The sequence below is a fragment of the Schistocerca serialis genome, chromosome 2 (assembly GCF_023864345.2).
Source record: "Schistocerca serialis cubense isolate TAMUIC-IGC-003099 chromosome 2, iqSchSeri2.2, whole genome shotgun sequence".
NCBI classification, from domain to species: Eukaryota; Metazoa; Arthropoda; class Insecta; order Orthoptera; family Acrididae; genus Schistocerca; species Schistocerca serialis.
Genome location: NC_064639.1, coordinates 497,453,985 through 497,479,099, shown reverse-complemented (window position 1 = coordinate 497,479,099; position 25,115 = coordinate 497,453,985). Strand labels below are relative to the sequence as shown.

Sequence of the window (25,115 nt, the reverse complement as noted above, 5' to 3'; positions counted from 1 at the left end):
GACAGCGTCCGCTTATGTGGGGAGGGCGATGGCTTCTCCTGAACTTGTTGACTTCACGGTCATTGTCTCCCCCCAGGCGGTCCACAACACTTTTGTGGATACGTGCGTAGCGAGCACGGGACCCCGAGCTAATGTGGCCTTCCTTCCTTTCCGGGCTGCATACCTTCCCTTTCCGCATCCTTCCCCATCCCTATCTTCGCCCCTCCTCCCCTCACCTCTGGCTCTTTCCTTCCCTTTCTCCCCATCTGGGAGTATGGTTTGTGCCTACGTCCGGAGACGGACGCTCGTAAATGTACTGCATTCTTCGCCTTCCTTGCTTTTATGTCTTCTTCCTTCCTTTGTCCTTCTCTTTTCCTTACCTCTTCTCTTTACCCTTTTCTCCGCTGCGGCGTTTGAGACCTCTCTTCTTTCCTTTCCCTTTCTCTTTCTTCCTCCCTGTGCGTGTCTGAAGGCCGACCCACGCCTTTTGTGCGTAGCCGGTGACGGGGTAACGCGTAATTCCCCGCCCCGGGTAGACAGGTAGGACACGTACGTACCCCCTGGTAACGGCCAGGCCCAGGGAGGGGTGATTCCCCGAGCTGATACCTTCCGAAAGTGCCGATTGGTCCCTCCGTCCGTTTGTCGGGAGGTGTGACCTGAGGTGTGAACAATCACCTAAGGCGGGAGTGCCCTCAGAGAGGGCCCCCACAAGGGAGGAGCGCGAAATCGGAGACGCCGGTAATCATGGGGGATTCTTCCGCAATGGTTTCCTCACCTTCCACTATGTCTGCTCACAAACGTAAGTATACTGAGTCTCAGCCACAGACGATTCTTCCATCGTTGCCACAGTTCCTTGTTGTTTCTCGGTCTGACGAAGGTCACGACTTCTCCACGGTCAACCCTTTCATTATTCAGAAAGGTGTCGACGCAATTGCAGGTCCTGTAAAGTCTTGTTCCAGATTACGGAATGGCACCCTGTTGTTAGAAACACACAGTGCCCTCCAGGCAAAAAAATTGCTGCGTACTTCTCTGCTCCACACCTTCCCTGTCCGGGTGGAACCGCACCGTACCTTAAATTCCTCGCGTAGAGTCGTTTATACACGCTCCCTCGATGGATTGTCTGACGAAGAAATTCAGCACTATCTGTCTGACCAGGGCGTAACGGCTGTTCATAGAGTTATGAAACGGGTTGACACGAACATCATTCCAACCCGCACTGTCTTCTTGAGATTTGACAAAGTTCAACTCCCATCGAAAATCAAAGCAGGCTACGAGATAATTTCCGTTCGCCCTTACGTCCCAAACCCTACGCGTTGCTATCGATGTCAGCGGTTCAATCACACCAGCCAGTCCTGTTCCAATCCGGCCAAATGTGTTACGTGTGACAAGGATGCCCATGAGGGTGCTTGTCCACCTCCATCCCCTCGCTGCATCAACTGTATGGGTGACCACCCTGCTTCCTCTCGAGATTGCCCCGTTTTTAAGGACGAAAAGCTCATCCAGGCAATAAGAGTGAAGGAAAAGGTGTCGACCTTTGCTGCTCGAAAATTATTCGCCAGTCGACAGCCCACCGTGCCTCAGACAGGAAAATACAGCACTGTCCTTGCTTCTCCTCGGCCAACAAAGGAGGCGGCCACGCAGACTTGCGACCTCACCTTTAGTACCACGGTCGTCAGATCGGCCAGCGCAAAGATCGCCCGTTCAACCTCACCACTTTCGCCTGCCCACTCTATGGCTCACCCTTCGTCGGGTTCTGCTAAATCTCGAGCCCAAAAGTCAGACGCCAAGTCTTCGAAAAAAGAGCATACTCGTGAAGAGTTTTTATGTACCGCAACTTCACAACCATCGGTTCCTCCTTCATCTAAACATCATACTTCCAAGAAGGCTACAAAGAAACCCAGTTCCTCTCCTTCTCCACCAAGGCGTGTCCCATCTACAGCACCACCTGGCAGAAATCGCCGTCGGCCGTCTTCTGTGTCGCCGAGGCGCACTGCTGGTGGCCAGTCAACCGGCCGATCGCTGGTGGCAGGGACTGCTCCTGACCAACCTATGGATCAGGATCTTCTGCCTTCGTCTGAATGCCATTCCATGCTGTCGGTCGCTAGCTCCGAGCAGGCTTTGAGTTGACAGCAACTTTGGTCACATTCCTCCATTTTCTGTTCACCCCATGTCCATTATCCACTGGAATATCCGCAGCATTCGAGCCAATAGGGATGAATTGTCGATCCTCTTACGATCCTACTCGCCGGTCATCTTCTGTCTTCAGGAAACAAAGCTGCGTCCCCATGACCGCTTTGTTCTCCCTCATTTTCAGTCCGTCCGATATGACCTCCCCTCTGTTGAAGGCACCCCAGCCCATGGAGGACTCATGAATCTTCTCCATGATACTCTCCATTATCACCCAATCCCCTTAAACAGTTCCTTCCAAGCTGTCGCCATCCGTCTATCCCTTTCTGGATACACGTTCTCTCTTTGTACTGTATACATTCCATCATCCACACCAATGGCACGAGCTGATCTCCTTCATCTTCTTGGTCAGCTTCCACCCCCCTATTTGCTGGTTGGGGACTTCAATGCCCACCACCCGCTTTGGGGATCTCCACATCCTTGTCCACGTGGCTCTCTATTGCTAGGCGTCTTCCACCAAGCGGATCTAGTTTGCCTCAACACTGGGGTCCCCACATTTTTGTCTGCCTCCACGACAAATTTATCTCATTTGGACCTTGCGGTCGGTACTGTTCCGCTAGCTCGGCGCTTCGAATGGTTCGCCCTTGATGATACACACTCGAGTGACCACTTTCCATGTGTCCTTAGACTGCAGCCTCCACTGCCATATATGCGCTCGCGACGCTGGAAATTTGCCCAAGCCGATTGGACACCTTTTTCGTCTTTAGCGACATTCGATGACCGTCGCTTTCCCAGCGTCGACGATGAGGTCACACATATTACCGACGTTATTCTTACAGCTGCGGAACGTTCAATACCACGCACCTCCGAATTGCCCCGGCGCCCCCCAGTTCCTTGGTGGAACGAGGCATGCCGTGACGCAATACGTGAGCGGCGACGTGCTCTTCGCATTTTTCGTCACCATCCTACTTTGGCCAACTGTATCCGCTATAAGCAGCTCCGTGCGCGATGCCGTCGCGTCATCTGCGACAGCAAGAAGGCAAGCTGGAAATTCTTTATTAGCTCATTTAACACCTTCACTCCCTCCTCGGAAGTTTGGAGTCGGCTTCGACGGTTCTCAGGCGCGCCTAGTTTCTCCCCGGTCTCTGGGCTCACTGTCGCGCATGATACCTTAGTGGACCCCGTCGCAATTTCTAACTCGTTGGGACAGCACTTTGCTGAGATTTCGAGCTCTTCAAATTACCCGCCAGCGTTTCTCCCGAAGAAACGTGCAGCGGAAGTGCGACATCTTGCTTTCTCCTCTCAAAATCACGAAAGCTACAATGCTGTTTTCTCCATGCGGGAACTCCAACATGCCCTCTCTTCTTCTCGCTCCTCCGCCCCAGGACCGGATGGTATCCATGTCAAAATGTTGCTGCATTTATCAACCCATAGTCTGCGTTACCTCCTTAGCCTTTATAACCGAATTTGGACCGACAGTACCTTTCCCAGACGGTGGCGGAAGCTGTTGTCGTTCCCGTTCCGAAACCTGGAAAGGACAAACATCTCCCCTCTAGCTATCGCCCCATTTCTCTCACGAGTAGTGTCTGTAAGGTTTTGGAGCGTATGGTGAATTACCGTTTAGCTTTGTGGCTGGAATCCCGCAGTCTTTTAACACCAGCCCAATGCGGATTTCGGAAGCATCGTTCTGCAGTTGACCATCTTGTTGCTCTCTCCACTTATATCATGAACAATTTTCTCCGGAAACGCCAAACGGTAGCAATATTTTTCGATCTGGAGAGAGCATACGATACCTGTTGGAGGACAGGCATCCTCCGCACACTGTTCTCTTGGGGCTTTCGAGGCCGGCTGCCCCTTTTTCTTCGCGAATTTATGGCAGAGCGCACTTTTAGGGTGCGGGTGAACACTACTCTCTCCCATACTTTCTCCCAAGAAAACGGGGTACCCCAGGGATCCGTGCTGAGTGTTGTACTGTTTGCCATCGCCATAAATCCAGTTATGGATTGTCTCCTTCCTGACGTCTCGGGCTCCCTCTTTGTGGACGATTTTGCGATCTACTACAGCTCTCAGCGGACCAGCCTTCTTGAACGACGTCTTCAAGGATGTCTCGATCGCCTCCACTCGTGGAGCATCGAAACCGGCTTCCGTTTCTCACCCAGTAAGACCGTTTGTGTCAATTTTTGGCGACGTAAGGAGTTTCTTCCGCCCTCCTTACATCTAGGTCCTGTCAACCTTCCGTTTTCAGACGTCGCTAAATTCTTGGGTCTTATGTTTGACAGAAAACTGTGCTGGTCCTCCCACGTTTCCTATCTTTCGGCTCGCTGTCTGCGATCGCTTAACACCCTCCGTGTCCTGAATGGTACCTCCTGGGGAGCGGACCGAGTGGTCCTTCTCCGCCTCTGTCGCGCCTTAGTGCGCTCGAAATTGGATTATGGAAGCATAGTCTACTCCTCTGCTCGGCCGTCTATTCTTCGGCGTCTCGGCTCTATCCACCACCGTGGATTACGTTTAGTGTCTGAAGCTTTTTACACTAGCCCTGTGGAAAGCCTTTATGCTGAGACTGCTGAACCTCCGCTGTCCAATCGGCGAGCAGTCCTCCTGAGTCGTTATGCTAGCCATCTGTCTTCCATGCCTGCTAATCCAGCCCATGACCTTTTTTTCGACGCCTCCTTTGATGTAGGGTATGCAGGCCGCTCCTCCTCCCTACTACCCCCGGGAGTCCGCTTCCGTCAACTGCTCCATTCTATTTCCTTCCGCTTTCCTAAACCCTTCTTGACAACTTGGGGTACAGCACCGCCTTGGCTCCGTCCCCGGATCTGCCTGCTCCGTGACCTTTGTCAATTTCCCAAGGATGGTACCCCTACACTTGTTTATCGTCGGGCATTTGCTGCTCTATGTGCACAAATGACGGACGCCACATTTATTTACACCGACGGCTCGAAAACATCGTTAGGTGTAGGGAGTGCCTATATTGTTGGCGACACCCCAAATCGCTTTCGGCTTCCCGACCAGTGTTCGGTTTATACTGCGGAGCTTTACGCTATTCTCCAGGCTGTCCACTACATCCGCCGCCATCAGCGGATACAGTACGTTATCTGCTCAGATTCTCTCAGCTCTCTCCTCAGTCTCTAAGCTCTTTACCCTGTGCACCCTCTGGTCCACCGGATTCAGGACTGTCAGCGCTTGCTCCATCTGGGGGGCGTCTCGGTGGCGTTCCTCTGGCTCCCGGTACACGCGGGTATCTGTGGGAATGAGGCGGCCGATATAGCGGCCAAGGCTGAAGTCTCTCTTCCTCGGCCAGCTATTCAGTCGCTTCCCTTCACCGATCTACGGAGCGGTTTATGTCGCAAAGTTGCTCATTTATGGCATGCGCATTGGTCAACACTTCCCCGTAATAAATTGCGGGAAGTGAAAGCCCTTCCTTGCGCTTGGACCTCTTCCTCCCGAACGCGTCGTCGGGAGGAGGTAATTTTAGCTAGACTCCGGATAGGGCACTGTCTTTTTAGCCATCGACATCTTTTAAGCGGCGATCCTCCCCCACTCTGTCCCCACTGCTTTCAGCTGTGGACGGTAAGACACCTTTTAATTGAATGCCCCTATTTTAATCCGTTACGCTCCCGTCTACAGCTATCGCCTGATCTATCGTCGATTTTAGCAGATGACACGCGCTCAGCCGACCGCGTTCTCCAGTTTATTAGTGACAGTGAAATGACGTCAGTCATTTGAAGCTTTTTTTGGGGACAACCACCCCCTTTCTGTAGTGGATTTTTAAGCATTCCTTCTATTTTTAGTTTCTCCAATTTTATGACTTTGTTCCCATTGCTGCTGGTTTTCAATTTCGGTTTTTTACTGTCTTAAGTCACGGGCTGGGCGCTAATGACCATAGAAGTTTTGCGCCCTAAAACAAAAAAACAAAAAACAACAAAAAACACGGTCATTGTTTCTTCTGCTCTGCCCGCTGTTTGCCAGTATGTAACTCTCTAAACCAAGTTTTTCATTTATTTTCTAATTTCTACTTCACTTTGATTTCACTAATTTATTTACTTATATTAAGTACCACTCAACAGTATGTGTGTGTGTCTTTGTGTCACTGTGTTTTTCATCTTCACAGCCGTGTTGTTCATCACTGCAGTACTCAATGAGTTTGTTATTGTCTAATATAATTGCCGTTCATATTTCTTCGCAATTGAATTTTGGTCGTCACACGCATTGTTGCCACTCTTACCATTCAGCTAATCGTTGTTTACCTTCTCCTGTTTGTCAGACATATCGTCGTCAATCCCATCGCTAACCTCTCTGCTGAGTTTTGTCTACATCCGTATTTCCACATACGTTAGTTTTCTTGTCTGTCATGGGTGTGTCCAAGCTTAGATACTCTCCTGGTATGAAGGGCACTGGTTTAACGTATTTTTTTATTTTTGCTGTATCGTATACTTTGTATTTGGTTTGCATCTTGTTCGTTGGGATTTGTGGTTCTCCTGTGAGATGTGGTCCGCTCCCCTAGACTCACTCTGGTGTGTTCTTTAGCTAGCTGTTGTTTCTCAAGTTCTTCTATTCAGAATATCAGGGTGGTCTGCAGCGCTGCTCATTGATATAAACAGTGTTTCATCTGCACGCTTCTCCGCGTTCTGTTGATCCTGCAAGGCACATCTCGTCGGTATAGTCTGTAATGTTACGAAACTAAAACGAAAAACGTTATAGTGTAATAGTAAAGTGATTGTGTTGCTGACGCTATTGAGCATTTTCGTAGGGAAACAGCATTTGTGTCGCCAGGATACTGTTTGACGTCAACTTCGTGTTGTGTTGGCGGTCACTTGGCGTCTGTGCCTTCTGGATGGTGTGTTTGTTTCGAAGTTCGCGTCCAGGCCACGTTGATCTTTGGGATTCGAATTATTGTAGTGCTGTGTTGAGGTTTGCTTGTCGTGCGGCAATGGTTGGTGAGAAGTTGATTGGATGGTCCTTTCCACCAGTACTGCCCCCTTTCTCTCGCCTTGGGCTAGTAGGCTAGTACATTCATATTCTAACCTTTGTTACTCTAGTCCTCGTGTCCTTAACATATGTTTAGTCCGTAGCGTCGCCGATTGATACAGGCCATGTCTTAATTTCCGTGCTGTCCTATGTTCTATGAGTTGTTCATAGGACACGTCTTATATGAAGTCCTTTGTGTTGAGGAAACTAACTAGGTTGAACGATGTCTCGAAAGACTGGCGAGAGAATTACGCTGCCTTCGATATTTGGCGTTTCTAGAGACGAGCCATGCTGGCGGCGCCAGGACATCGCTCGTCGCCAGCTTGTCTTTCTTGTGGAGGTACATTCGTGTTCGTTTTTGCTTTGAGTTGTGTTGGCTGTGGAATTCACACCAGGGATTATACAGTCAACCGTTTTTGAGCTCCTTATTGGTCTATCAGCCAGTACCATACTCTATTTTTTGAAGTTGCCTGGAGTATAGTCGTTTTATAAGTTTGGCAGTCCACTTCATTTTTGTTGCATGATTTTTGTTTGCCATTTCTTGTGCAGGTGTTGCATCCGATGATGTTTTGTTCTTTCTGGCAGTCTAACTTTTTATGTTCTTGGGATGAGAAGTTCCGCCTTATGCAAGACACCTTTTTTCTTTTGTTTCACCCATACATGTTTCAGTTCTTTTGTGCTATCATCAGTGGGTTCTATTTTTATTTTTAAAACAAAATTTTTAAAAATAAAAATTTTTGTCAACGTGTACGAAAGTAATTACTTCTTCACGCTCAGTTCGAGTGAATCTGTCGCTACATTTTCGGTGCGCATCATCATTCGGTCCGTCCGTTCCGTCGCTGCGAAGTTTTTAAAAAAATTTTAAAAATTAAAAAAATTTTTAAAAATAAAAATAGAACCCACTGATGATAGCACAAAAGTGTTGAAACATGTATAGGTGAAACAAAAGAAAAAAGGTGCCTTGCATAAGGCGGAACTTCTCATCCCATTTTCTTAGCAAGCACGGAGACAAGAAGAACTGCACCACAAGATGATTATTTTTTTGTTCTTCTTCCCCGAAACCCAGGAAACCATGTCTTGACCAAGCAGAATGTTCCTGACACGAGGGCTGATTTCGAATAAGTTTTTCGAAAATTCTTTTCCCTTTTGGCCAGTCTTGAATCTGATTTTGGCTTCTTGTGTGTTTCGTTCTTTGGTCACGTGTTCAGACATGTTTAGATCGCATGTCCCTTCCAGTAATACTTGTTCAGTTTATGTGTCTGGAAATTATTGTATTGTTAAACGTGGCTGGCGTTTCTTTCTTGTTTCGCATTTCATGTCCTTGATTTGACTGTCTTCCTCTCAAGTTTCCGGCAATCTTCCTGGGTTTCTGTTTCAATGATCGTCGCTGTTGGCGTGGTGCGCTCTGCTTTTGTTTTCATTTTTTCTTTGCATGGACTTATTTGTGTCGTATGGACTTCCCTGACCTGTTTTGGATACTTATTCGTTGTCGATTTGACAAGTAAGGCTGTAGCGTGTTTTGTGTTGGCGTTTTTAGTTTTCTCCTCAATTGTGTTCATCTCATTGTTGCTTGCAACTATTTCTACGAAGAGGCTTGTGGCAATGTCGGCACGGTTTTGATCTTCTCTGTTTCTATCTTTAGCTTTCCTGTTTCCGTCTTAAGTTTTCCGTTTTCCATACCAAGATGGATTTTTTGTAAGTTTAGCTCTTCTACAAGAACACTCCGCCTGTGGTTTTCACCTTTTAAGATGACCTGACGTACAGTCTATTCTTGCTTGCGCAATAGTGGAAGAACACGTTTCTAGATATGAGACCACACTTCTCGTTGCTGCATAACTACTAGTCAACAGTATTTTCATGGACTATTTCGCGTTTGACACAGATGACGACAGTAAAGCTCTCGCTGTGTATTATGAACTAATGGCCGTCATGAAATTATTGAACTTTCATCTGGCGAAATGGACCACTACTTAAGATCCAGACATAGGAGAGCCGAAAAGAGAGAGATTGATACAGAGACTAACGCTTTAGGCGAATAATGGAATACGGCAATAGTCAGCTTCTACATCAAGGGGATGACGTAAGACAAAAATTGCCTGATGGTCTTACAAAAAAAAGGAAAAAAACCTCTTACGCACGATAGTTAAATTTTACAACCCTCTACTTTCTCCTGTGTCAGTCGTGTCGAAGTTATCACTTCAAGAGACGTGGTGTAGGGTAAATGACCGGAAAGACCGATCTGACAACATTGTACAATACTTGTGTGTCAATTTTCCCGTCATTGTGTTGCATCCGTATGCCACGATGGAAATCAACTACTAAATATCACGATGTTCAAGAGGCGTACGGTGTAGCTCTGTACATCTACAGTGTTTTACCCGGCGACACAACGATTCACTCAGCCTGTAACAACAAGAACCTCACACCTGTCAGAAACATATCACTGCCAGGTCTCGAGCTTCTAGAAGGACTTGTGGGAACACGATTACTAAGATTTTCTGGACAGGTACGGGGTACGACATTACTGTCAGTGACGTGGACGAATGCTATAGTGACGATAGGCAGGATACGCAGTGATGTTAATCGATGGACGACTTTCACTCTAATAGAGTAACGGAGACAGTCATTGACATGATAATCCAGCGGATCACCTAACACGGGGACTTCTTGGCAATCAAATCCAATCTGCAGATTTGTGGTGGAAAGAATTGCCACAGCTAGCACGCCCACGAAAATTTTTGCCATTCAGTACGCCAAATATGCTAACGACCTCTCAGAAGAGGGGAGAAACATAAAACATGTGATGGCAGCCTCATACACATTTCCAAACTCAGTTCCTATAGAATACTAATTCTTACAACCGGGTGGAACCTTTGCTTAACACATAACATTCGTCACAAAGATAAAGTTGGTGGAGAGTTGGCAGTAATCGAGATCGTAAACGCACGTACTTACTGCACCAGAATGATGCAATGACAATGTTTCACACGGGAAGTCCACGCACTCCTAAGCAGTAAACTAATACCACAAGACTAAAAAATTGGACGGTTTGATTTATTGACTGAAGATGGACTCCTTCGTCTGGGAGATAGGCTGTAGTTTCCGGACCTCAGCAGCGAGCAACCACAGTCAGTTCTGCATGATGAGTCACAGCAGTTCACGAAACTCCTCGGCTTTCAGACATATATAAAAATAGGTGTGTGTGTGTGTGTGTGTGTGTGTGTGTGTGTGTGTGCGTGTGTGTGTGTGTGTCTTCCACATCTCCTCTTAAACCAAATTTGGTAGACATACTAATTACTACCAAGGAAGAAGTTCTGTAGCAGTAAGTTGCAGTTGATCTCCATCATGTTAATGTTCGAATTATGTTATCCGAACACCAGAAAAAAGTTTTGGATACATCGAAGCTTGTCAAGCCATTGAAAAGGTCCTGGATACATGTTTACAATGCAATATTATGGAGGCTCCAGGAGGAAAACAAATTGAAGCTGCTCCATCTGCAGATCGAATGAGACCATCCAAGTCCTTTACTGTCCCTGGCATAGGCTTTGCAGGCTCTCTCTACATCAAGTTAGCCACGACCATGGAAAAGGCCTACATGACATTCTTCACCTGCGCAGCAACAAATGCATTACATTTACAATTCTGCTCCATTATGAACACTAACACATTTATGATGGCGCTACAAAGATTTACTAGTAAACGTGGATTGGCGCACACCATCTACAGCGACAACGCAGAGACCTTTTACACCACCAGTGCAGAATTGTCTGAAGTATGATATTCACTGACTACCTCAGAGACGCATTGCTTCCCCCCAAAATCGGAATCACTTGGAAGTTCATTGGCTCATGGACGTCCTTGCGGGGAGAATGTTAGGAGATGACGTGGGTACAGTCAAGCGATGCTTACAGAAAGTGTTGGGACGATGAAAATTAGTTGCATAACAACTCTCTACCACCATGGTCAGCATCGGAACTGTGGTAAACTCGAGGCCTGTCTCCCCTGGAGATGACGGAGAACTTGTGTTACCGGCACACTTCCTGGATGGTGATGGACTACTAAATGTGTCCATTGGACCTAAACATACCATTCATACACAAACTTATTAAGGTATTGATACTACGTCAAAAAGAAGCAGACGACCTCCGGAAAAGATTGAGGGAGGAATATCTCATGGAGCACATGCTCTTCCACGTAGTTAGGGGCACGTCTGGTGAATGTGCCGACTTCAGAACTGGTAATCTGACTTTGATGCAAGAGAATGGACGCGCGCGATACGTCTGGACGGAAGCGAAAAGAAAAGCATATTGATGGCAAGGACAATAAAATAAGGAAGGTAATGCTGTGCACTTAAGAAGCACAAAGGATGGCGTTTCTGGTTCAGTTGGTCATCAAACAAAATGGTGCAAATGGCTCTGAGCACTATGGAACTTAACTTCTGAGGTCATCAGTCCCCTAGAACCGTAACGGTCGCGCGGTTCCAGACTGTAGGGCCTAAAACCGCTCGGCCACTTCGGCAGGCAGTTGGTCATTCATCCCCTGGACTTTAACGAGGATGGTGATTAGGGGGGGGGGGGGAATGGGGGATTGGGAGCTGATGGTAGAAAAAGACATTTTTGAGCAGATGTAATGTTATTGCATACGATCTGATTTATTGTAAACTCCTTGTAGCACAAGTTCAGCGACTGTAAATAAAGAAATTCTTACAGCTGACGCACTTCCCACTGCTGGCAACACGAGAGCGTTAACAAACCGCTTCCGGGATTCCAGGAGGCGAAACTGTCCTCGGTCGAATCGGATCGCGGATTAACGAGACGGACTGGTGAGTCTGGCCGCATAGATGTGGTTTTATGCAGTTTCCTACATCCAGCTGTGTCAATATCGAGCTGGTACCTCAGATAAACCATGCATAAATATTTATAAAACGTTCTCACACTTGAACATTGAATTCAGCCTAGAAGTAGCCATCTGGGGTACAAAGAATCCATATCGGGGAGGTGGTGGGGGCGGGGGTCAGGGGGAGAATGGTGGCTCCAGCAGGGGCATCCAGGCGCCAACTACCACTAACACTAACATTGTTTCAGTCTGTACAACAATGCCGATCCCACAGAGAAAAGGGAAAACGCAAGGAAGAAGAAGACACGGCTATTCTTCCCCTAAGCTTATCAAAGCCGCATTTCTTAAAAACATATAAGTAGAAAATTTTTCATTTTCTGTACATTGTTGCAGCAAGTGCTTCACAAGTTCAGTTCGACGTAGGGTATCTCTGGCTGTAATACCTGCACCTCCTGTAGATGGGGCTGCATGTGTTGTTCTTATAGAATATTAGTTTGACTTATTTCCAGATCGCCAACGGCCTTGCCGCAGTGGTAACACCGGTTCCCGTCAGATCACCGAAGTTAAGCGCTGTCGGGCTGGGCTAGCACTTGGATGGGTGACCATCCGGTCTGCCGAGCGCTGTTGGCCAGAGAGGTGCACTCAGCCCTTGTGAGCCATACTGAGGAGCTACTTGATGAGAAGTAGCGGCTCCGGTCTCGGAAACTGACATACGGCCGGGAGAGCGGTGTGCTGACCAAATGCCTCTCCATATCCGCATCCAGTGACGCCTGTGGGCTGAGGATGACACGGCGGCCGTTCTTTACCGTTGGGCCTTCATGGCCTGTTCGGGAGGAGTTAATTTAGATATTTCCAGATCTCGGGCAATGGCCGATTATTGGACGCAGGGTTGTCACGTATCATAGTTAACGTAACTTCTTAGAGATGGAATGATCTCAAATGTCTCGCGAAATCTGTATGCTGCAGAAAAAACAGATAGATGCACCAAGGTATTAGAGCACTGTGATGAGGCTGTCGTCGCTGCAAGAACAGCTCTTGATAGTCATTGAGCCACTGTTCCGCTACATCTTGCGTCCCATTACTCAACTACCTCTCAACCAACATTTTGTACTGTAATGTGACAATATTTTTCCTCCATACATGAAATATTATACCAGTTCCTTTGCATATGTTATTCGATACGAGATCGCGATTTACGATGGGGCAAAGGATAATTGATCGTTTTATTGGTTTATATTCGGTAGCAGCACCGCGTACTAACTTTTTCTGTAATGTAGCGTGTCTGGGAATGAATCAGAGTTGGACGCTGATAGCAAGGAGCAGTGACTGTTACGCGTTCGTGTGAAAGCAGCGATTGGCAGAAGGGAGATTAGTAAAGAAGCTGTGTCGTGTTCGACTGGGAAGTATTACTTACCTGTTCTCAAGGTAACAGAGTGAAGGCAACGTGTATCTTACAAGAGAAGGGGGTATACTTTTAGTATGCGGGAGTGTACGGGGATCACGAACAGCGGACGCGAGTTGATCTTTCGCATATCTTCTCACGGGAGACAGTGAGCCACATTTCCCGCCAAAAAGCAGAGACGTGAATTTCATTATGTCGTAGGTAGAGTTGTAGAATAATCTACAACAGTCTTCTATATGGAGTTTGAATTGCAGGCGATTGGCTGACAGCTACATTACCCATGTAATGGGAAGCACTACTTTTGTAACAAGTGCATGGGTTCGTTGTAGCGAGCGCATACGCAGTAGCAGCGAGCCTCGGTGGAAACGAAATGGCGTGTGGCGGACTCCCCTGGAGGTTCAAAACAGGACACATCACAGCGGGAGCAACTTAGAGACTTCAGTGACTTAAGCGTCAGTAAAGAGTCTGGCTTGTAGAATTTGCGAAGTGTCTGTTTCGCCTCTAAGAGCGAGTTAAGTCGTTTCTGTGTAAGTAGAGTCGCGATTCTTTGCTTCTCTGTGGAGTCTGAGGCATACAGAAGTGCTTCTTCATGAAATAATACTTGAGTTCAAATTCTGTTCCTTGCTTATGAGCAAACAGAACTCTTGACTCGTGTTCTATGCTGTACCGAAGTAGTTTCAGCTTTAGGAGTTTACAGGTGGCACATTACGTCCACAGTATAGGCAGGATTTATAGGTACGCATTAGACACCATCTATACAGCGACCAATGGCACCGACCACATCGATGACGCAGTACAACTTCTTCCAGCGCTGTAATAGGTGATATACGCACCATGGCACGGCAAATAGGGAAACAATCACATTAAATCTGTTGAGCTCCATCTGTTTGTTCTCTGAGCTATTTACTGCCAGTGCCGTTCAGGGTGGAGATCTTCTGTTTCGCGGGGCTAATCTGTATCAGCCAACTTAGGGTGCACGCCTAATAAACGGGGGCGCGATTTCTAAGAAATCCACAGATGTTCTCCCAATCTCAGAACTAGATTGAGGGTATGTTTTAACATTCTGTATGGTTGCATTTTTCTATTGTTCCAAAATAAATAATTTTATGGTATCTATTTGTATTCATTCTAGTAGGAAATGTGTTTAACATGTATGTATATATGTATAAAGCTGCGGACCTAGAACGACGAAGAGGTTTCGTCCCACTGTAGCCGTCAGTGGTTCACAACCCCACAACAGGCGACAGCAGTCAACCCACCCCACCGCCGCCTCACACCGAACCCATGGTTATTGTGCGGTTCGGCCCCCGGTGGACCAGCCCGGGAACTGCTAAAACCAGAAGAGTGTAACCACAAATGTTTACCTGGTAGAGTAGTTATGATGTACGCGTGCATGGAGACGGTGTCTGCGCAGCAATCACCGGCACAGTGTAGCTGAGGTGGAATAAGGGGAGCCAGCCCGCATTCGACGAGGCAGAAAAACCATCCACAGGCTGACCGGCACACAAGAACTCGACACTAATCCGCCGGGCTGATTCGTGCCGAGGACCGGCACGCCTTCCTGCTCGGGAAGCCGCGCGTTAGACCGACACCCCCGGGATAACAAGGCCGCCCAGCAGTGTTAGTGACGTCACACTAAGCGGCCCATAGCCGACGCAGCAGTCCACGGACACCTCCGTACAGACGCGCCTGATCCTAACGATCTTCTGTCCGTCATATACAAAGGAGCGAACTATAATTCGAACCAAAGACCAAATTATATATATTCTTGTAAACAGCATAAAGGTTCATAACGAAATACCGATTACATATACGGGCAGGAATAGGTTCTAGAACTCCTCTGAAAAGTGTTTATCTTCAGTACCTGAATGAACATCAAATTGTCAGGTTTTCTAAATAGAAAAGCACTTTGTTAGTAACAGACAGTAACAATGAGACTTGCAGTTGGTGATTTCTACGTGGAAAAGGAAATAAGCTTTAGAGAGATTGAAAATGGTAAGTAAAGAGAGCCTCAGCCTTTTGCTCACATTCTTACATGTAATGCACTTCGTTGTTTTTCATTTCCTTACCTTTCATAACATTTTTAATGTTGTTTCAAGAAGTGTATCTTCAATAGCAGAGTGAACTTTAAATTGTCAGGCTTTTCTTAAAGGAAAGACCAGTCCCTTAGTATCACAGTGCAAGACAGAATCTCGTGTTCAGTGATGTCTATGTTAAAAGGAAAATATTTGATATCTATCTTTTGTTTCCATTCTTTATTACTGGGGATACACTTGTAAAAATTCTTGAAAAGAGCTGTCACCATGAACATAAGAGTAAATTCACAATAGTCATGTTTTTTATGAGATAAAGCGAACTCTTGTTACCTTATTGTAAACGAAAGTTGTGAGGGTTTTGCTATGTATGACAGTGTTTAAGATAATTTACTTTCAGTGTAATAGCTTGACAATGTTAAGTCCTGCTGTCAGTTGGCATTTGTCACCACCTGTATGCGAGTTTTAAAGCTAAATAGTGTTCTGACAATTATAAAATAGTGGCAAAGTTCCTCAATCGATTAAACTTATTCCTGCCCGTATATGTAATCGGTATTTCGTTATGAACCTTTATGCTGTTTACAAGAATATGTATAATTTGGTCTTTGGTTCGAATTATAGTTCGCTCCTTTCTGTATGACGGACAGAAGATCGTTAGCATCAGGCGCGTCTGTACGGAGGTGTCCGTGGACTGCTGTGTCGGCTATGGGCCGCTTAGTGTGACGTCACTAACACTGCTGGGCGGCCTTGTTTTCCCGGGGGTGTCGGTTAGACCGCACGGCTAGCCAGTTGGGCTCTATTTAACATTATCGATCTCCTAGTTGAGCTAGAGCAGAATTCATCATGATTAGATACCTCATCTGTTGTATTCCTCTGGTAATTATTGTAAATAGCAGGACTGTTTTTAATTCATTTATAGGTGTGATATTTCCATTGTGGACACAACATGGGGCAACCACTCACACATGCCGTATGTAAACCAACACCTGGGAGTTTACAGTACGTAAACCAGTACATATTGTTGTTCATAGAAAATTCTATGTTCAGCTAACGTAGTCGAAAACAAAACTCGAGACACAACTTACTCGCAGTCATATACATTTATGTAAAGTCTGAGGCGAAGAGATCGTTTCTCAACACTGAATAGGCTTCTATAGCGAGTCGATGAAGTACAGGGTGTTTCAAAATGAATGTACAGGTTTTAAGGCTTTGTAGCATTTAGTGCATTCAATTTAAAATTATGAACAATACATCAAATAAAACAGCATCTCAGACCATTTTTATCGCAAGTGTTCAATGGGAGCACCACTTGTCGCTCATCGAGTCGATAGGCGAGTTCTTCCCAAACCTTGATGAGGGTGTCTGGAGAAATTGTTATAACAATTCTGTCTCTACGGTCGCGTGGATCATCTGGTAGGGGAGACACATACATATGATCCTTCATTAACTCCCTAAGAGAAAAATCACATGGCTTAAGACCTTGTGTGAAAAAGGAGGTCATGCAAAGCAAGTCCTGTCATCCTTCCACTTGCGGCCAATCAAGCAGTCGGTTACAGCGCCGTTTAACCAATCGGGTACTGAGTCATGGCAATGAGGCGGCGCAACATTTTGCTGCCGAGTGAAGTTCTGTTGAATTTTCTTTCAGCTGAGGAAAGAGCCGTAGTTCGTATAGAGATAAGAAACACCATTTACAGCTGCTTCACCGAAAAAGAAAGGCCCATAAACTTTCTGCCTGGATACGGTAAAAAAAAATCAATTTAGGGGAGTCTCGTGGCAACTATACATCTCGTGGGGATTTGCTGACCCGCAGATGCGCAAATTATATGTATTACCACTTAGGTGAAATGTCGATTCATTACTGAAGACGACACGATACAGAAAATCTTCATCGTCATGTAGCAACATTTCGTTTGGCACGTAAATCGTAGTCTGTAGGCTTTAGAGCTCTTAACAACTACAAACGATAAGGACGTAATTGTAAATGTTTCCTTAAAAGTCTCCACACAGACGTCACTGGAACTACTAATTCACGATTTGCCTTCCGAACTGGTTTATTGGGGCTAAACGTGAAAGAGTCTCACCCGGTCAACAAGTTCTTCAGTCACTCTTTGTCGTTCCGTACTCTTCACTTTGTGCACAGGCATACAGACAAAACTGTTTGAGTTGCTCCTTCATCTGATGTACTACCTATAAATGTATGTTGAATTTCATAAATGCTACAAAATCTTAAAACCTGTATATTCATTTTGAAACACCCTGTATTACTAACATGACACACATACCGTCTTAGACGCATTTCAGTGGTGTCCTTCATCCGATAGAGAACCAAATTTAAGATAGTGACCAATGCAGCCAGACACTCAAGCAAACAATCCGCGACATGAAAGTATGTCGAAAGAGATACGATGCACACATACATACACACACACACACACACACACACACACATGGTCAACTATATTTAGTCATATCCGGGGCTCTTGAGTGGTGTCCCCAAAGATATTCGCTATGGTGTGCGGGATATTATCGCTGTATTCGAACGGGGAGACACGACATACTGTTTTGGTTGGAGAGTGATCTCTGGTCAGCGCCGAGTCCCGCTGTGTGCGCAACGGGAGAAGAGACGTGAAGTTGATCCGCAGGCGTGGCAGACACAAGAGCGTTTGACTGCGTGTGTGTCTCGATAGCGGGTCCTTGTTGTGCCAAAGAAAGCATATGGACTGAGTGTCTGCATCGTGAATGAAGAAGATGGGAAGTGGTTGTTGTCTACAGTGTACAATCGTACTGTATGTCCATCTTCGAACTTTTGCTCACAGTCACCGTTCCAATCGTGAGTTCCAGGTTTAAGTCCCACCAAACGAAGTTGTCATGTTTAAGATCACGGTAGGACTGTGTTACGAATGCGTTTTTGTTAGAAGCCTGAGGGGTACTGAGATCGTGGTTGATCGAAAGATTTTTGGAAAAAGCTGTTTGGAGCAACTAGTGCATTCATTTACACATCTTTCAATCTAATGACCCTTTGAGGTATCAACGAGCTGACTCGTACCTTGTGATGTATTGCTAATGGTACAGTGTTGATGGTGAGGCAGACGGAGGTGCCATTAGTGATTTGGAAAGCTTACACGTCAACTGGTGGGGGAGTAAATATTGAGTAAATATTTCTTTGTCCCAGGTAGGATTTGATAGAAGTTGTCAGATACGGAAAAACAGAATGTAAAAAGCTGTGTAAGTTGTTGTAAATTTGTTCACTGCGTAGAAGGCTTGCCACAGCGAAGTTTTATAATGTTAAGTTGCTGATAATTCTTGCCAAAATTGGCTGTAGTTACAGAAACAGTGTAGGTGGTGTTGTGTGTAGGCGCAAATGATGTATGTTTTTAATGAATGTTATATTATGTAATTAATTTTTCTCAAATTATGATCTGGAAGTTTAAAATTTCTGTGCTTATAAAATGTTGGAAACGCTGAGCTGCTAAGATGGTAACGAACATTGTAAGTTTTTCATATTAATGATTTATAATTGATAGTGGAAGGTTTCGTATTGTATCTGACGAAAAATTTTAATGTCTTTAGCTCAAATTAACGTATGATGCTTAAAGAAGCCAAATGTTGGCTATATAGTTCGACATTGGACGCTATTAACATTATGTGTAGAACTGGTTACATAATGCCTTTTAATTGATTTTGGAAAGTTTTCTGAAATTATGTCCATGAAATATCTTTTTTAATTATGAATTATTTTTTAGTTATGACTAACAGTTCCCTTGATAGAGCATTTATGAGTAGAACTGGTTACACAATGCCTTTTAATTGATTTTGGCCAGTTTTGTGGTATTATGTCTATGAAATATCTTTTTTAATTATGGCTGTCAGTTGCCTTGATAGAGCACGGTGTGATTGTTCAGTCAATGGTGCTTTGTGTGTTGTGCTATTAAGTGACAAAAAGTGGTAAACTTTCTTTTGGCTTCCAGTATACCAATAGTTCGCACCACCCCACACAATTCCGAATCTCTACGCTATCAATAGCATATACATGTTTAAAAAAATGTCTAGGCGTGTTTGGGACTTGCTCACTGGGGATTCTATAAAAACCTGACTATGTAAATAGACAGTTCCTCCATTCCGGAAATCGAGAATTGATGATTTTTGCCTTTTATCGACATTGGTACTGGCGTGGTATTGGTCCCAGGGATTCCAAGACTTCCGAGAACGTTTTAATTTCCTGTTCGAAGTCGGACAACAAGTGACAAAAGAAAAAAATTTTCATGTGATACAAACACAAATTAACAATTTTCTATTTTGTTCCTCGCTTATACCGTGAAACCTTATTTCTTGCTAAGTTTCGTGATAAAACGTCAAAGGGAAGTACCCTATAGGTTTTAATGAGTGAATTTGTGAGTATCAAAATATGTGAGATATATAACCGTATCTTTCGATTGCATTGACTTAGAAGCTAGCGTTTATTATGCCGCCAAGAGACCATAGACCTTAGCACATGGCCCTTCATACACTCCTGGAAATGAAAAAAAGAACACATTGACACCGGTGTGTCAGACCCACCATACTTGCTCCGGACACTGCGAGAGGGCTGTACAAGCAATGATCACACGCACGGCACAGCGGACACACCAGGAACCGCGGTGTTGGCCGTCGAATGGCGCTAGCTGCGCAGCATTTGTGCACCGCCGCCGTCAGTGTCAGCCAGTTTGCCGTGGCATACGGAGCTCCATCGCAGTCTTTAACACTGGTAGCATGCCGCGACAGCGTGGACGTGAACCGTATGTGCAGTTGACGGACTTTGAGCGAGGGCGTAGAGTGGGCATGCGGGAGGCCGGGTGGACGTAGCGCCGAATTGCTCAACACGTGGGGCATGAGGTCTCCACAGTACATCGATGTTGTCGCCAGTGGTCGGTGGAAGGTGCACGTGCCCGTCGACCTGGGACCGGACCGCAGCGACGCACGGATGCACGCCAAGACCGTAGGATCCTACGCAGTGCCGTAGGGGACCGCACCGCCACTTCCCAGCAAATTAGGGACACTGTTGCTCCTGGGGTATCGGCGTGGACCATTCGCAACCGTCTCCATGAAGCTGGGCTACGGTCCCGCACACCGTTAGGCCGTCTTCCGCTCACGCCCCAACATCGTGCAGCCCGCCTCCAGTGGTGTCGCGACAGGCGTGAATGGAGGGACGAATGGAGACGTGTCGTCTTCAGCGATGAGAGTCGCTTCTGTCTTTGTGCCAATGATGGTCGTATGCGTGTTTGGCGCCGTGCAGGTGAGCGCCACAATCAGGACTGCATACCACCGAGGCACACAGGGCCAACACCCGGCATCATGGTGTGGGGAGCGATCTCCTACACTGGCCGTACACCACTGGTGATCGTCGAGGGGACACTGAATAGTGCACGGTACATCCAAACCGTCATCGAACCCATCGTTCTACCATTCCTAGACCGGCAAGGGAACTTGCTGTTCCAACAGGACAATGCACGTCCGCATGTATCCCGTGCCACCCAACGTGCTCTAGAAGGTGTAAGTCAACTACCCTGGCCAGCAAGATCTCCGGATCTGTCCCCCATTGAGCATGTTTTGGACTGGATGAAGCGTCGTCTCACGCGGTCTGCACGTCCAGCACGAACGCTGGTCCAACTGAGGCGTCAGGTGGAAATGGCATGGCAAGCCGTTCCACAGGACTACATCCAGCATCTCTACGATCGTCTCTATGGGAGAATAGCAGCCTGCATTGCTGCGAAAGGTGGATATACACTGTACTAATGCCGACATTGTGCATGCTCTGTTGCCTGTGTCTATGTGCCTGTGGTTCTGTCAGTGTGATCATGTGATGTATCTGACTCCAGGAATGTGTCAATAAAGTTTGCCCTTCCTGGGACAATGAATTCACGGTGTTCTTATTTCAATTTCCAGGAGTGTACGTCTACTTGTTCCTGAGAGAAAATGGCTCTTCACAGACAGAGGACAGACAGGCTGCTAACAAGTGATAAAATATTAATAGTGTTATATAATTATAGATTAACAATTTTCGGATTCTTTTCCTTTGATTGTAAAGGGAAACCTTGCTTCTTGCCAAATTTGATGACGCTAGACCAACGGTGAGTACCCTGTAGGTTTTGATGAGTGAGTTTGCAAGAATCAAAGTATGTGACATACATAGCCTTGTCCGCTGATTGCACTGACTTAGAAGCTGAACCTTTCTCCACGTAAAGAGACCATACACCTTAATATGTGACATACATTTCAACTTGATGTGTCTACCAGTTCCTGAGAGAAAGGGTTTCGAACACTCGGACGGACAGACAGATGGACAACAAAGCAATCCTATAGGAGTTCTGCTTTTCCTGATTGAACCACAGAATCCTAAAAGTGGATGGTGATGATGATGGTGTTGTGTGTGTGAGAGTGTGTGTGTATGTGTGTGTATATGTGTATTTTCAACATCTCCTCCTAAGCCATTGGAACGATTTCAACCAAAATTGGTAAACATCTATTTATTGCCTGGATAGAAGTGCTATCGGGGTAAGAACCAACTAGCTCCCACAGGAGTAGATAGGAGTAGTTGTGGGAGTTTTGTAAGGCCTGACATCTATGCTTCCCAGCAAGACATGTGCGTTTTATGGGTAGTATCAAGATACATCCCTGGCTCAGTATGTGTGGATGGACATGATTGGGAAGGGAGAGAGAGGAGAATGAGATGTATAGTGAGAGAAGATTGGGTGAGGTGGACATAGAAAGGAAGAGGAGGTAATGTCCCAAAAGAAAGGATAGGAGTGGATGGACAGAAAGAGGGAGATGGGGGAGGAGGAGATGGTTAAAGATAGAAGGGTAGGAGACGGACAGAGAGGGAGGGAGAGGGAGGTGTAGGAGGCAAGTGGAAGATTGGTAATGAGCAGATGGAAAAGGAGAAACTGTTCGAGAAGGAGATGGAGAAGGTTGAAGGAGGAGATGGACAGGGAGAGTTGGATGGAGGAATCGGACATAGAGAGGGGGAGGATCAGACAGGTAGAGGACGAGGGGAAGGTGTGATGGATAGAAGAGGGAGAGGAGGAGATATATCAAGAGAAGTGGAGAGGGTCAGAGAAAGAGGGTAGGCAGGGGAAGTGTAGGGGGCAGGTGGAAGATGGAGAGGAGTAGGGTGCAGGTAAAAAAAGTAAGAGAGGGGAGAAAGAGATGGAAAGAGAGAGGAGAGAGGAAGAGATGTTAGGAGAGAGAGGGAAGAGGAAAAGGACAGAGAGAGGGGGGAGAGTAGGGTAAGGAAATAGACAGGGAAAAGGAGGAGATGGACAAAGAGAGATGGGAAGAAGGAGGAAAGTCAGAGAGAGGTGAACATTGACAAAGAGAGGGGAATGGAGGAGATATGTGCAATATACAGTGTGTCCGAGAAATGTTGCGACAGATTTTAAGGGGTTGTAGGGGATGTCTTGAACAACAACTCGAGGACAGGAACCCGTTTACGGAAACGTTATCCAACGACGCTACAGAGCATCGAAGTTGTAGGCGCCGGCATCTACCACTAGACCACCCCTTCGACAGCAAACGAAATTTTGTACGCTGACAGACCTTAGGCAGAACGTCTGGAAATTTTGTTTGTAATCCATTGCCGTGGTCTAGGGGTAGCGTCTTTGATTCATAATCAGAACATATTCGGTCCCGGGTTCGATCCCCGCCACTGCCTAAATTTTGATAAATAATCAGCATTGGCGGCCGAAGACTTCCGGCATAAGAAGTCAGCCTCATTCTGCCAACGGCCTTGCCAAAGAGGGCGGAGGAGCGGATAGAGGTTCAGGGCACTCTCTTGTCCTAGGGGTGGGAAATTGCCCCTAAAGGCGGAAGAATCAGCAATGATCAACGACATGAGGATGCAGAAGGCAATGGAAACCACTGTATTAAAGACACGTAACGTGTATCCACAGAACATGTGGCCTGTATTTGAAGAAGTGTCATGATGATCTCTCCATTGGCAAAAGATCCCGGAATAGTCCCCCATTCGGATCTCCGGGAGGGGACTGCCAAGGGGGAGGTTACCATGAGAAAAAGATTGAATAATCTACGAAAGGATAACTTTCTACGAGTCGGGGCGTGGAATGTCAGAAGCTTGAACGTGGTAGGGAAACTAGAAAATCTAAAAAGGGAAATGCAAAGGCTCAATATAGATATAGTAGGGGTCAGTGAAATGAAGTGGAAGGAAGACAAGGATTTATGGTCAGATGAGTATCGGGTAATATCAGCAGCAGCAGAAAATGGTATAACAGGTGTAGGATTCGTTATGAATAGGAAGGTAGGGCAGAGGGTGTGTTACTGTGAACAGTTCAGTGACCGGGTTGTTCTAATCAGAATCGACAGCAGACCAACACCGACAACGATAGTTCAGGTATACATGCCGACGTCGCAAGCTGAAGATGAACAGATAGAGAAAGTGTATGAGGATATTGAAAGGGTAATGCAGTATGTAAAGGGGGACGAAAATCTAATAGTCATGGGCGACTGGAATGCAGTTGTAGGGGAAGGAGTAGAAGAAAAGGTTACAGGAGAATATGGGCTTGGGACAAGGAATGAAAGAGGAGAAAGACTAATTGAGTTCTGTACAAGTTTCAGCTAGTAATAGCGAATACCCTGTTCAAGAATCCAAGAGGAGGAGGCGGCATACTTGGAAAAGGCCTGGAGATACGGGAAGATTTCAATTAGATCACATCATGGTCAGACAGAGATTCCGAAATCAGATACTGGATTGTAAGGCGTACCCAGGAGCAGATACAGACTCAGATCACAATATAGTAGTGATGAAGAGTAGGCTGAAGTTCAAGACATTAGTCAGGAAGAATCAATACGCAAAGAAGTGGGATACGGAAGTACTAAGGAATGACGAGATACGTATGAAGTTCTCTAACGCTATAGATACAGCAATAAGGAATAGCGCAGTAGGCAGTACAGTTGAAGAGGAATGGACATCTCTAAAAAGGGCCATCACAGAAGTTGGGAAGGAAAACATAGGTACAAAGAAGGTAGCTGCGAAGAAACCATGGGTAACAGAAGAAATACTTCAGTTGATTGATGAAAGGAGGAAGTACAAACATGATCCGGGAAAATCAGGAATACAGAAATACAAGTCGCTGAGGAATGAAATAAATAGGAAGTGCAGGGAAAAAGATGAAATGGCTGCAGGAAAAATGTGAAGACATCGAAAAAGATATGATTGTCGGAAGGACAGACTCAGCATACAGGAAAGTCAAAACAACCTTTGGTGACATTAAAAGCAACGGTGGTAACATTAAGAGTGCAACGGGAATTCCACTGTCAAATGCAGAGGAGAGAGCAGATAGGTGGAAAGAATACATTGAAAGCCTCTATGAGGGTGAAGATTTGTCTGATGTGATAGAAGAAGAAACAGGAGTCGATTTAGAAGAGATAGGGGATCCAGTATTAGAATCGGAATTTAAAAGAGCTTTGGAAGACTTACGGTCAAATAAGGCAGAAGGGATAGATAACATTCCATCAGAATTTCTAAAATCATTGGGGGATGTGGCAACAAAACGACTATTCACATTGGTGTGTAGAATATATGAGTCTGGCGATATACCATCTGACTTTCGGAAAAGCATCATCCACACAATTCCGAAGACGGCAAGAGCCGACAAGTACGAGAATTATCGCACAATCAGCTTAACAGTTCATGCATCGAAGCTGCTTGCAAGAATAATATACAGAAGAATGGAAAAGAAAATTGAGAATGCGCTAGGTGACGATCAGTTTGGCTTTAG

General features: G+C 46.0%; 1 protein-coding gene and 1 pseudogene across 1 annotated transcript in view; one reads left to right on the top strand and one right to left on the bottom strand.

Moving 5' to 3' along the window:
• Positions 1–25,115, bottom strand: part of LOC126457438 (kin of IRRE-like protein 1) — a 111,484-nt gene that overhangs the window by 66,740 nt on the left and 19,629 nt on the right. The gene's annotated exons all lie outside the window — the stretch shown is intronic.
• On the top strand, positions 12,423–12,540 carry LOC126459378 (5S ribosomal RNA; annotated as a pseudogene).